This window comes from Barbus barbus, assembly GCF_936440315.1.
Source record: "Barbus barbus genome assembly, chromosome: 40".
NCBI classification, from domain to species: Eukaryota; Metazoa; Chordata; class Actinopteri; order Cypriniformes; family Cyprinidae; genus Barbus; species Barbus barbus.
The window spans coordinates 12495955-12510177 of NC_136718.1; the positions used below are offsets into that span (position 1 = coordinate 12495955).

General features: G+C 39.8%; 1 protein-coding gene across 2 annotated transcripts in view; it reads left to right on the forward strand.

Annotated features, from left to right (window-relative positions):
- camkvl (CaM kinase-like vesicle-associated, like) overlaps window positions 1-14223 on the forward strand; it is a 46917-nt gene that overhangs the window by 378 nt on the left and 32316 nt on the right. The window lies entirely within an intron of this gene.

Consider the following 14223-nt stretch of genomic DNA (forward strand, 5'->3'; position numbering starts at 1 on the left):
TCGCACAAAACCCAAACCTGTCGATAAACATCTAGGTGAGGTAACGTTAAAGATGCTGTTTCCCCTGCTCGATTGCCTTCAGTGTTGCGTGTTTTAATTATTCCTGTAGTAATTAGAGTCCTAAAACAAAGTTGTTTAATACGTGATTTTTAAGCTATTCTTTAACAACAGAAATAAGAGTGAGAGAAACAGTTGCGATATGAGATTAGCGACGTGCATCGCTTCGCGTGAGATTTTAGAAACTGTTTTGAGAGCAGGTGCTCTGAGTAATGTTGCAATAAATATGCATGAATTCACAGCGAGTCTGGGTTGAAATAACAAATTAATTATTGATAACGGACATATTGTGACATAACGTTCCCTAATGAGCTTATTAATGTTTTTTTCATACCGAGTCATGATGTTATGCTTATGCATAAGTAGACTATTGTTCGTGGTTCTGCATTTATTTAGTCGTCAGATTTTTTTTCCTATTGTCATGTTGTCCTTGCCATTACTGAGATACCCATCCATTTATTGAACAAGTAGGCTTAACTCAAGAGTGGTGATTTAGAGCTGAAAGAAATTCAGGGTCAGTAAAGCCTGTGAGTGTGTATACAGCTTTATTATACTTGTGAGGGCCAAATGTCCTTACAAATATAGTGAAATAACGTGTTTAGCATGTCAAAAACCAAGGACATTGGGGCTTTACTATTTGAAAGATCTGTTTGCCTAATATCCAATAGCGTCAACAGGTTTTAGAGCAGTGTAGGTATAAAAACATTTATGCAAAGTTCTCACTCATATAGATTCAAAAGTCTGTGTATGTTCTGAATGCATAATAAAATATCCACATGCTGACATTTTGATGAGATTTTTTAATTTCTGTTAGAGATGCACCTATTAACTGTTTTGAAAAAGTCAGTAATATTTGGTTTTGTAACATTTAATTTTATGTCTGTCAAAGCACTGCATTTTTAGAGTCCCACACATCTAGTTCTCTGTCATTACTGTTCATTATTGTTTTCAGTCAGTCATAATAACCAGGGGTCTTCAACCTTTTTCATGCAAAGGACTTTGTTATGGTGCTTACATTGCAAAGCCATTAACATACTCATTATTGATGCACATAGTCTTGCACGGTATGTTTTAACTTGACTTTTAATAGCAATGTGGGAGTGAAAAAATGAAACATTTAGTTGAATTTTACGGTGATACAAAGGCAAAGTTAGACAGTCTGTTTTCTTTGAATCTGACCACACTTGAACCAATCCCATTTGGCAAAATCTAAAAGACTTCAAATGTGTTACTGCATTTTTTTTTGCTTAATGCATAATTTCATTTTTCCTGGTCTTATAATTAATAACCCTGTGAAGATGGTCTCTGGCACATCAAATTGCAATAATTTGTTCTAACAATTGCCAGACACACCAAAAAAAAAAATCCAATCTTTTTGTAGTAAATATCAGACAAATTAGATCTGAGATCTTCATTATAATAACATTTCAGTTAAACTTAAATGAAAACATGAAAATGGAGGATTTGCTGTGTAACAGTACATAGAGAGCCTGTCTATGTAATGGCAGTACTTGCATACAGTAATGCCATGCCTCGTGGATGCAAAGATCACTGTGGAACCTTCTACAGCTTTCAACAGTCTTTGCAGCCAGAGAGGTGTTTGTGAAAGTGACAGACGCACCCACAGGTGAGCTGTGAACTTGACTGAAATCTTGCACATCCTTTTAACACATGATGCAGGATTTCCCAGCTAACACTCATTTACAGGGTTTCACAAATGCTAAGCTCTAGAGCTGATCTGTTATAAATGGTTAATGGCCACGACGGATTCAAAATCAGAATGTGCCAAAAAACAGCAGTTGAACGGATGGGCAAATGGGCCACAGTGGATTAGCAAGAAAAAAAATAAGCAAACAAAACAAAACTTGGTAGTATGGATGTGCGATTTGCTTGATTTCAGTGGTATTGCACTGAGAATAGAAAAGACTCTCATGAAATACAAATACAGTCATTGGTGGTCTAGAATATGCAGGTTCGATTAAAAATAAGAAGAATCTTAGGCTTGCAAAATAAATAAATTGTTTGTGGAGGATTCAAGTCATCAGGATCAGCTATGGGGTAGAAACTCTGCCAGGATGTTTTCTGACCTTTTCTTATATCTATAACTTTTCTTAAGTTATATTTGTGGTATTTTTGACATTAATTGAATGGGACAGGTTAAAGAGAGATACAGGAAACAGTCGGATACAAGAGAGGAGAATGGAACTCAGAAAGGACCATGAGCCAGGACTTGATCTCGGGTCACCCAAAATGCTGTTGTACCATATGTCTGAGCGCTGCCCACAAACACACAGAAAAATATCCTGTTAAATTTACAGAGAGAAAAAAAAAAAAAACGGCTGCGATTGCCAGAAGTTTACCGTCATGGAGAAAAACAAATCATGGAGACAATGTTTCAGTTACTACTGGGTGGCATGTTGGTGCCTGTATATTTTACAACTTAAAACCGAATATTCAAAATATATATTTGAATATGACAATCTGATTTTTAGCTAAAACATTTATTGATAACCACAATAATACAGGTCGTAATATGGAAAGCCACATGACAACATTGGAATGTCATTATACTGTTTTTCACCCTAAATTATATGGTATTTCATAGTTTTTACTTAAAATCATACATTTGTCAGTATTTTACAGTAAAATTACATATAATGCAAGGTAAACCATTTACAATCACACGTGTATGGAACAGTAACTTAGAATTAACCAGTTTCTAATTTTTATTTTAAAATTATTTTGACTAAATTTTTACAGTTTATTTCTGCAAAAAGTACAAAGAATTTTGCAGTGTAAATATAACAAAGTTGCAATGAAACAGAAGTAGTGACAGGTCTTTTCTTCTTTATTGTGATACAAATGAAACTGATTATTTGACAGGGAAAAGGGTAGGGACTTGGTTCAATGCATTAGTTGTTGATTGGATGTTGAGACGTGGCCGTTGCACTGAAAAGTGGAGGTAGATGAGCGTAAACTGAGTGTAAAATGATTGGAGGAGTCCTGCACACATCAACAAAGAGAGGTTTTCACTGGAAGATCCATTTACAACATTTTGATGAAAAATTTCAAGGTCAGAACATTGAAAAAAAATGTAAACATTCACGGATTGGCACCGATAGCTTTGTGGGCAGCGTGCCAACACATAGTGCCGTTGCGCTTCGGGCGTCCTGAGTTCGAGTCCCAGCTGGTGGACTTTTCCTGATTTCGTCCCCTTCTCTCTCTCCTACTTATTTTAATTCAGCTAGCAGCCAAAGCAAAAATTCTCATTTTCATTAAAAAGAAATGTACTTAATGTACTAAAATAACTACAACTAAAACTGATATATATTTTTATATTATATATATAAAAAACTATATTAATATATAAACTATAATAAAATTGCATAACAGCAAACAAAATTATCAAATCTCCTTCAGTCTCCTACTCCTAAAGTCTCATTACTGTCCTACCATAATTAATGCAAAAATGGCAACAATAAATCTTTGAAAATAACATATTCAGATTAATCGTTCAGAGCAAGACGTACAACATGCATTTATAAAATGCATGCCAGGACCCTAAAGGATGTGCCAGCTGCACATCTGCCAGAAATAGACTGCATCTATTGCTTGGGCCACTAGGTGGCAGCACTCAGTTTGACTGCTGCTTTTAAGAACTCCGGAAAAGACGGAAAAAACTTAAAACTTACATTAAGACAACAATAATGTATATGTGTGAAGTTAATAAGGTTCCTGCATTTGTACAGTTTGCGTTTGAAACAACATAAAGATGACACAACTGTCGTGAGGTCAGGTGAAATGGTCGTAGTAAACATGCAACTTCTAATTTACTAACTTTACTATATACAGACTGACAAATGGTCAGTAAAGTTTACAAAAAGCCTAAAACACTCAACTTCGTGCAAGATGTAAAAGCAAACCCCAGATTTTAGTAAGACATTTCTCAGCAAAAGATGCATATTCTCCCATCCAGGGGAGTTAAATCTGTCCAATCGGTGGACTCTCACAAAGGTGGCAATGAAATCAAGTCAAGACAAGTACCCAGACAAGATTAAATCCCCAGCTGAGGTTTCCAAGACGCCCATGAACGTCACTCCCACTTTTTACAGTGACTCTGAATGACGACTTTATCTTAAAATGCCATTAGACACAATCAAAACAAATGTAACACCTTAGACATTATCCAATGTAATGAAAGACGCCCATTCACGGTTATATTGATGTAATGGTGCATTGAATTCATATAAAAGCACCCCTGAGTCCGCTGACATGCCGAATGTCAGCATCATTATCTGCATTTCTACTGGATGGAGCTCTGAATCATTTCAGCCCCCATCCTGCGTTCTATCACCTCCAGCTACTCAACAAATTACGGCACTTATGAGAGCAAGTGCTGGCAACCCTCAGCTAGACAGAGTGGAGAACCTTTGCGAGAACATATGCTAGCGAGTTCGCATTTTTCAAATGGCTTGTTATCACAGTGTGGAAACCTTACATGCTACACTCTCCATAACACTAGTGGAGGGAAATCACAATCAATGAGTCACAATTGAAGCTCTATATGCAATCGGTTATTTATAAACATGCTAATGCCCATTAGCACTGTCTCACAACATTGTTTTCACCTCTTGGATGGTGCCAATTAAGAGGTTCCTTAATTTTGGAGACTCATCACAGCAGCTCCCCTCAAGCTCTGAGACAAATATATTCAGTGCAAAATAATGCATATACATAACCCACCATATGAGCACGATACGAAGCCTTTCTGTTCAGTTTCCAACCAGTGCAGCATCCAATCCGACTCCTGTGGGCCACCTTGATGCTAGACTACATATAGCAAGCACTTTCAAGTTAGATTCGTACCTTTTGCCCACACACTACACACCTCCCACAGATGCGTTTTGTAAAGTCAGTGTATGGACGGGTGTATTTCAGTACTCCAGGCGTCTAAGTCTCTTGTCCAATATTCAGCTCGTAAGCTCAGATGTGCTGTTTGCAGTTTTAAACGAATGAAGTAAACACTTGCTAATCATATCAGCCTACGACAAATGAGCTATTCTCCTTGATGGATTTGTAATCTCTGTAAACACTCGCATAATGATAAATGAAATGGGAATCATAAAAAGATCATCAAACATATTCTCTTAGGTTGTATAGCTCATATCTAATCAGCTTTACAATACCTATAAAATTGTGATTGTATTATGTGGAGACTGTATAGACACAGCATGCTGTAAGACTAAACGCAGACGAACACACAAGCCACTTTGATCTCATTAGTATTTTTTAGGTATTCAAATTTAATGTTTATATGTGCATTTTTGCATGTTAAGATATATAAATATACAGAGCAAAGTATGGAAATGGATGTATTGAGAGCATCTAAAAAACTGCTTTCAGAGAGTGAATTTGCATTCTCATTCAGCCTGTCTGCTGTTTTTGTTTCGTGCAGATGTCTTATGTAGCGCACTTTCATAAAACTAAAGTCAGAGCATTATGTTTTTACTTCAAATCTCAAAATTATACAATCTAATTTATTAAAAACTGCTCATTCTACATGTATGCAGCATCTTTGTTTGGATTGTGGTTTAAAATACAGTGGTTGCCTCTAATTATTAATGGAAACAGCAGGCAAAAGCCTTTGTTTATATGAAGAGATTTATTTGATTTGAGGTTTGTTGTAAAATTTTAATTTAGTTTTGTCATTTTGACAAATTTCAATTTCACAAAGAAATGCACAGTATTTTGTCCAAACAAAAAAGACACCTTTTTCATTTATAATTTGTATAATTTGTGAAATCAGTATCGTGAATCATATTGCATTGTGAGTTGAGTGAATCGTTTCATTCCTGTAATTTTTATATTAAAGCTGCAGTCCGTAACTTTTTTTGGTTAAAAATGATCCAAAATCAATATTTGAGCAAATACATAACCAGCCAGTGTTCAAAATTATCGCCTTACTTTAGCCCGATTCACAACGGTAAGATTGTAATAATGTTTTCTAATTTGAGTGGTATACAATTATTTTTTTTTTCCGTGGGAAATTTGAGCATGGCACTGCGTCATTACGTCACGTCTGTAAACATAAAGAAGTTGTCCTGGCTAGGAGGCTATCGCATGTTAGGATCCTGCAGGGGCTGGATCGTTTATAGCCTTTTCTCACAGCAGCTAGAATAAGTAAATGTATAATTTTGATGGCGGGATTGTAATCCAGAAGGGATTATATGTTTATGAAACACATGTGAATGAAATTAAATTATATTCCAGTTTTAAATGTGCTTCTGATTACAGATAGCCTGAGATTACACAAGATTTGTATTTTAAAGAAAACGCTCCAGTTACTCATGTAACCTCAGTTCCCTGAGATAAGGGAACGAGCGTTGCATTGTCAAATTTCATTGACGACTGCTAATGGGGAAACTCCTGTTTACTCTTTTACTGAAGCCAGATTGGTTAACGTTTGTGTACTACACAAACCAATGGCGCTTGAGCCTGCCAAAAGGGGGGGGGGGGTGACTTGCTACATAAGTCGGCCCGAAGCACCATTTCATCAGAATCAATGACTGAAGTGACAGCCATCGATTCGCGTGCAGCTATAGCACGGCCAGTTACGCAATGCTCGTTCCCTTATCTCAGGGAACAGAGGTTACGTGAGTAACCAGAGCATTCCCTATCAAAAGGGAACTCCCGTTGCGTTGTCAAATTTCATTGACGACTGCTAATGGGGAGCGCATCCAGTAGCGCCGTGCTATAAGCATAAGCAGAACTAAGCCTGCTCCGTGAGCTCAGCTCAGGCACACTCAGAGTGGGCCCCATGAGTCCAAGCTATAAGAGACCCAAGAAGTATCTAGGGTCTGCTTATCATAAGCCTCTTCCACCCGAAGGGAGAAAGAGGACTAAGCTGATAACACCCGTGCCTGCAGGGCAGGGACGTCCAAACTGTAGAATCTATTAAAGGTCGACGGCGACGACCATCCGGCGGCCGCACAATTCTCCCCAATAGAGATTCGGTTGGACCACGCCCAGGAAGAGGCCATTCCTCTCGTGGAGTGAGCCCTCACACCTATAGGGCACTGTACGCCCACTGAGGTATATGCCAGGGCGATAGCCTCTACTATCCAATGGGATAGCCTTTGCTTTGTGACCGGCAGCCCCTTAGAGCGGCCTCCAAAGCACACAAAGAGCTGTTCGGACTGTCTAAATGACTTAGAATGCTCAAAGTACACTCACATTGCCCGGATTGGGCATAGCAAGTTAGGTCCCTGCTCTCCGTCTGATGCGGGGAGTGCTAGAAGGGAGATAACCTGGGCTCTGAATGGAGTTGTGAGCACCTTTGGTACATACTTCACACACTTTGTAAAAGTGCAGGGTGCCAGGGACAGTCCAAACGGAAGGACTGTATACTGATAGGCCATCCCCTCGAACGTGAATCTCAAGAACGGTCTGTGACGGGGCACTATTTGGATGTGAAAGTAAGCATCTTTCAGATCCACAGACAGGAGCCAGTCCTCAGGCCAACTTTACAAGTCCTCGAGCCCACCATCTTTTTTGGAAACGATGAAGCAGCGGTTGTAAAAGCCTGACTCGCTGTCCGCTAAGGGGACCATTTCCACGGCACCCTTTGCAAGCATTGTGCGCATCTCGGCTTGGAGAATGTGAGATTCGTTGTTCTGCATGAAGGTCTGCACCACGCCGCGGAATGCAGGTGGCCTGTGAGCAAACTGGAGTGAGTAGCCTCGTTCTATGATCTCTAGAACCCTACTCGACACACCTGGGATGGCCTTCCAAGCTGAGAGGTGAGAGGTTCTATTTTTATTAATGACATATCGCCGCCCGCAGGGGAAGAAATTAAATTTGTGGATATTTTCATCAAGGGCAGCTTGCCTTGCGGGGAGCTGGCCCTCGTGAGTGATTTTGCCTACTAATGACTGTTCGCTGCCCGAAGGTGGAGAACAGACATGCACGAGAGGCTTTATTAATGACAGTTCGTCGCCTACAGGGGAAGAACTGACATGTGAGTGTAGGGAGAGGAAATTAGCTCTTTATTGTATGTGGGTCCGCTATCACAGCGGTAGTTTGGGGCACTCACTGAAATGACAGGACGTGCTCTGTTACAATACCTCCACCTCTCAGAGGCATTCGAAGGGGTGGGGAATAACTGCGAGCTATCTTCGAGGGAATTCCGGCGTCCACGAGAATTAATCCTCTCCTTTTCCTCTCCGCACGCAGATCAGGACGACTTCTGAGGCCCAGGGTCCAACGTTACACGAGGGCGGGGGCCCTGACGCTTGGGGAAGGGATACCTCTTTGCTGATCTGGAACGCTGTCGAAGCCCCGGCTCCAGTTTTTGCGAGAGTTGAGGCTGCGCCGGTTTCTCAGGCTGCTGACTGGACGCTGGCTTTGGGCGTCTTGAAACAGTCACCGTGCTGGAGCGCTTGGGCAGGAAATGACGTAGCGCTTGCGACGCCCTCTGTGCCTCGGTGAAGCGCTCTGTGAAGCCATCCACAGCTGGACCAAAGAGTCCTTTGGGTGAGACCGGAGAATCAAGGAAGGCCATTTTCTCCGCATCCTTGATATCCTTGAGGTTCAACTATAGGTGACGCTCCAGCACCACCAGGTTGGCCATGGCCTTGCCCACCGCCTGCGTCGTTGCCTTGGTAGCATGCAGAGACAAGTCCATGGCCATTCGGAGATCCGCAAACGTGCTGTGATCTCGGCCAGACTCGTCCAAATCACGGAGAAGTTTGGCCTGAAATACCTGGAGTACGGACATAGTATGCAGGGCTGAACCGGCCTGGCCAGCCGCTGCATAGGCTCTGTTGGCGAGCGTTGATCCTGCAGGGCTTTGAAGGATGTGTTGCCGTCTTCAGTCCACGGCTCGTCGGCGGAAGCAGATGTGCAGCCACCGCCTCTTCGAGAAGGGGGAGCTTGCAATATCCTTTTTCCTCAGCGCCGTCAACGGTGGTGAGAACTGCTGAAGTGGTCCATGCCAGGCCCAGCTCTTCCACAGCATGCGAGAGGATGCGGATCAACTCCGAGTCCACGCTAGGCTGTGCAGAATTTGATGGAGTGGGAGCTTTGGGTTCTTCGCCAGGATACGCCCACTCGACAGTGTCAGATGCCGTCAAGGACATAGTTTCGTCAACGGATATCTTCTCCTCCTCCGAAACGCCGAAGGAAACCAGGCCACTCTCATCCGACGAGGGGCGCTGCTCCTTCCGTGTGAAGCACACTGGCGGCGTGAGGCGCTGCAGGGAGAGCGGAGCACACGGGCGCTGGGCCGACGCAGCACCGCTCGTACCTGAGAGAGAACTTCCGCTGTTCCACTGTTTCTTCCTGAGAGGAGATGGGGGAATGGAGCAGGGAGGATCGCCCTCATGAAAAAAGGCAATCCGCGAGCAAGGTTCATATACTCGCAGTGAGTACACAAAGCCCTGGTGAGTGCAGCCTCTGCATGGCCGAAGCCCAGACATGCAACGCGCTCGTCGTGCCTGTCAGTGTCATACAGGGGATCGCTTGGAATTTGCTCAGAAATTTGCTCTTTTCCTCGCCGGATGGCCGTAGGGGAAATCGTCCACTGCCGATGGCTGGATTCGACGGCGGGAGCGGTGAAGTGCAACGTAGAGCAGGTAAGCTTTCTAGCTTTCTTCTTCGGCTTCCTGTAGAGTCAGCGAAGAGATGGTCTCATCACTGAAGGAGAAGATGAAATGGTGCTTCGGGCCGACTTATATAGCAAGTCTAACTAACGTAGACTAGAATCTGTGATTGCGAAGTGCAGTAAACATCCACACCGGTGCGGTGACTGACTGCCACACATTGACCTCAAAACATTAGCCATGCTGGCGCACATCCCACGCAATCAAGATAATTTCACAAGCAGCTGCAATTCCAGGTTTTCAAACAGAGAAGGCGAAAAAGAGACTAACGGACTAACATTACAGTACATTTACACAGATTTTTAAGTAATAACTAAATGATTCAGTAATGATTCAATGATGATGGAATTTTAACATCAGTCTTGGGTAAGAGATACAGCATTAGAAACCACACAGAATAGAATAGAAGCCATTATAATGTCAAATTAGGTGAATACATGAAATAAATGTTAAAAAAGGCCTTGATATTTTAATTAATGCCATATTTAATTAATACCATTGTTTATATACAATATAACCAACTTATAAACTCACTAATTCAATATATGAAACTAAGTGTTTGTAAACATTTTTGTATATCTAAAGTTAGTACATGTGCTGTCATTGCATAAATAACTCACTGTACCAAAAAAATGGTGTAGGATTTTATTTGAAACAATTTTCACACAGAATTTGCTAGTAAATTTCACAAATAATTACAGAAAATGGCACGTAACAAGAATGGCAAGAAAGACATAGGCCTAGTATTTTCTTGTAAAATGTACTGCAATAATTCTATACTCGTAACCTTAAGTTTTATTGACAACTCAACTAATTTTTTGAGTGTGTAAATGTATGTGTGCTAGAACAATCCATGATTACTAATAAGATCCCATAAACATACAAATTTTTAACAATTAATAAAGGAATCAGCTTGAAGACACAGTGTATTCCTGTAGTTCAGACAGTAGAGCATGATGAGTGCAAGACCAAGGTCACAAGTTTGAATCCCAGGGAATGCATTAACTGATGAAATGTACTTCAAAGCACTGTAAATTTGGATAAAAGCGTCTGCCAAATGTTTGTGTGTGGGATATGAGAAGTAAGAGAGAGGGTATCAAACAGGTCACAATATGTAAGATCTGCATGTCTTGAACTTGTTGGAAGATGTTAATTGTTGCTTTTAAGTGCCCCATTACCTCAGCACATGCCCTCATTCATGCCAGCTGAGGTTTATTCCTCAGCCGTTTGTGAACCCTCTTTGACCGGGGGTCATAAAGAGTTAAGTTGAGAGCTTACAGCACAGTTGAGATGCCATGCATCTGCAGCCACGCTGATCACCAATAATTTTCACCCCCGGCAGCACTCTTCACTAACATATTAAAGAAATATAATTATTTTACAATGCAGGCTACAGAGGACGAGTTGCTCCCCTTAAAACAATTGCAGCCCAGCCATAGAAGTGTCATGATAGCCCCTCTAGCAGAACCTAACACTGGACCGAGTGGCAATTATATGGTAATCGAGATACACAGACAACTAAGCCATTACGAGGGTCATGTGAGTCTTAATGTACTCGTTCACACTCACACATTCTCTTTCTCTCCCTCAAATTACTTTTAATCATCTACATTATATAATTTCAAGAGGCGCTCTCCACCAACTCCACCTCGCGTAGGCACCTTTTCAGCATAATTTTGTTTCAGATTGCATGTGAAAATAGACAGAACAGCTTCCACTTAAGCATTTGTGATAAAACAAAGCAAAAAAGACTTTGTGAGCAAGATATGCAAGTTGAGGCTTTCCGAATCACAATGAAAGCTGGAGCTTTTGTGTGCGCTCTTGTGACGTGCAGTGCTTTCGATTACATTCAAAGTGAGGTAAATATATTCAGGACATAAATCAGTGATGAGGACTCCTTGTTTTGTCCGCCATTACTCCCAACTTGAAGATAAAGAGAGATGGAAAAAGAGAATGGAGAATGAGATGAGGAACAAAAAAGAGATGAAGCCTTTGCCATTGAAAGCTTGAGCCTCATTATGACAGCGGTGCTATACATACTCTTGTCATTTCAATGCTGTCCCACACTGAGCCACTAATCGTCCTCTTTCTGTTTATTTATCTAGGGAGGAGGAAATAAAAATCACTGCAGCGGTGGAAATTAAATTACTGCTGTTGATGGCCTAATATAAATGTCTTATCTAATTTTATTTACAGTAAAGACAGTGATAAATGTCTGCTGTTGTTGTTGTTGTTTTTAATCATTATGAATGGGCAAGGTGTGTTATTCAGCTCATAGCAAACCACAACAGTGGACACATGAAAGAGGTTTGAGGACAATTTGGAGCCTTTGTTTTAAAAGAAAATGTTGTAAACTGTAAACTTTTTAATGATTAAATACCAGTAATGACTACATTTCTGCTTTTTTTGAGGAAATGTTGCTGCATCTCTGTTGGCACCATATAGAACTTACCTTAAAAACATTACTGACCAGTCATACCTTAGCAACTTTTGCCAGCCTTCATTTTCCTATACAAGCTTTTGCTCTCTTATTATGTAAGTCTGTGAAGGACCAGTTTATTTTAAGTGCAGTTTAAAGGAAATTAGATACAAAATATTAACTTAAAATATTGAAATAAATCATATAAGTAGACAATTTCATGGTCCTGAATCAGTGCTATTTTAGTATCGCTGATAAAAAAAAAAATAAAAATATATATATATATATATATATATATATATATATATATATATATATATATTTTTTTTTTTTGTTGAAGGTATTTTGTGTTGTAACGTAATGCAATTTAAAGATTTGCTCATTTTGTTTGCTGTTAGGCAATTTTGTAATTTTATTATAGTTTATGTATTAATATAGTTTTATATAAGTATATAGTTCAGTTGTAGTTATTTTAGTACATTAAGTTAAACTAAATGAAAAATTAAATTTTTGCTTCGGCTGCTGAAATAAAATAAGCAATTTCTTTCAGATTTTATTTTATTTAACATTAATTTTCTTTCAAGTAAATATATTTTTATGGCTTTAGTTTTATTTAACTATATATTAACCTTGCAGTGGATTACATTGTTATAGAATAATTAAGAATAGGTCTGAAGAATGTTTAATTGTGCTACTGCATAATAAAAAATAAAAATATGTATATATATATGTATGTATATATATGTGTATATATATCAGAAAAAAATTCTTTGTAACGTCACAATTCATTCAAGGTTATGTCAGAATAATATGCAATTAATTTGTACCATATTATGAGCACATTTAACTAAAAAACATTCTGCCAGAAAGGTTTCCAATTAATTCTTTTGGGACCTTCTGTAAAGCATGTCTGATTTAGCAACAGTATCCAAGGAGATGAGGCTTAGCAAAGGTTTAAAGTAAAATAAATAATGGTTTCCTCACCATTCACCCTGTCTATCATTGGTTGACAAACATATAGCCCGCCCTCACACTGTCAGACCTCTGTTGTGTGTGTCTTGTGTTTCCACGTGCTTCCTGTGTTTTCATGCACATATTTGGTTTGTTTCCTGTCCTCGTTTCATGTCATTAGTAGTTTATCCTTGTCCATCCGTGTTCGTTAATTTACCTGTGTATTTATAGTCCTGTCTGGTCTACTCGTTATCCCGGTGTTTGATGGCTTTGAGTTTGCCTTGTCCTGCCCTGTCTCCATTAAAGTCTATTGTTTGAGTTTACGTCCTCGTCTGCGTGTCCTTGATCCTCCCTGCTGTGTGCACCGTGACACCCACACACATTATTGGTTGAGCCAGCGTTTCTGTGTTGGGCTTTTTGGGATGTTCAAACAAACAGAACAATGTTTTAAAAGCACCACAGTATCACAGCGTTTGTAAAAATAACCAACTGCATTTTTGCGTATTGCTTTGCTGCATATTAACCCAGGATATGTTATTTTAATATCAACAAAATTGGAAATAGGCTCATTTTACACTTCCCCTAGAGTTAAACAGTTGAGTTTTACCATTTTTTTTTAATCCATTCAGCCAATCTCCGAGTCTGGCGGTAGCACTTTTAGCTTAGCTTAGCACAGATCATTGAATCGAATTAGACCATTAGCATCTCGCTCAAAAATGACCAAAGAGTTTCGATAATTTTTCTATTTAAAGCTGGTCTCTTCTGTAGTTACATCGTGTACTAAGACTGACGGAAAATGAAAAGTTGTAAAACTCCTTATTGGAGTATCAAAACGGTAAAACTCAACTGTTTAACTCTAGGGGAGGTGTAAAATGAGCCTATTTCCAAAAAAAGTGGAGTGTTCCTTTAATGTTAAAAATCAAGGCAATTTCCTTATAGTGCATAATGATTTTCTTCCAGCTGTAAAAAAATAAATGACTGATGTTTTAATATAGCTGTGAAGAGTCAATGTATTGTTTCAACATTTTCACAATCTGACTCATGTGTTCTGTCCTCCTACAGACCTTCTTCGTATTCTGCCCTTTGGCCTCTTGTCTCCTTGTTTTTGATCATTGTGTTTTCCCTCCTTCTCCTGTC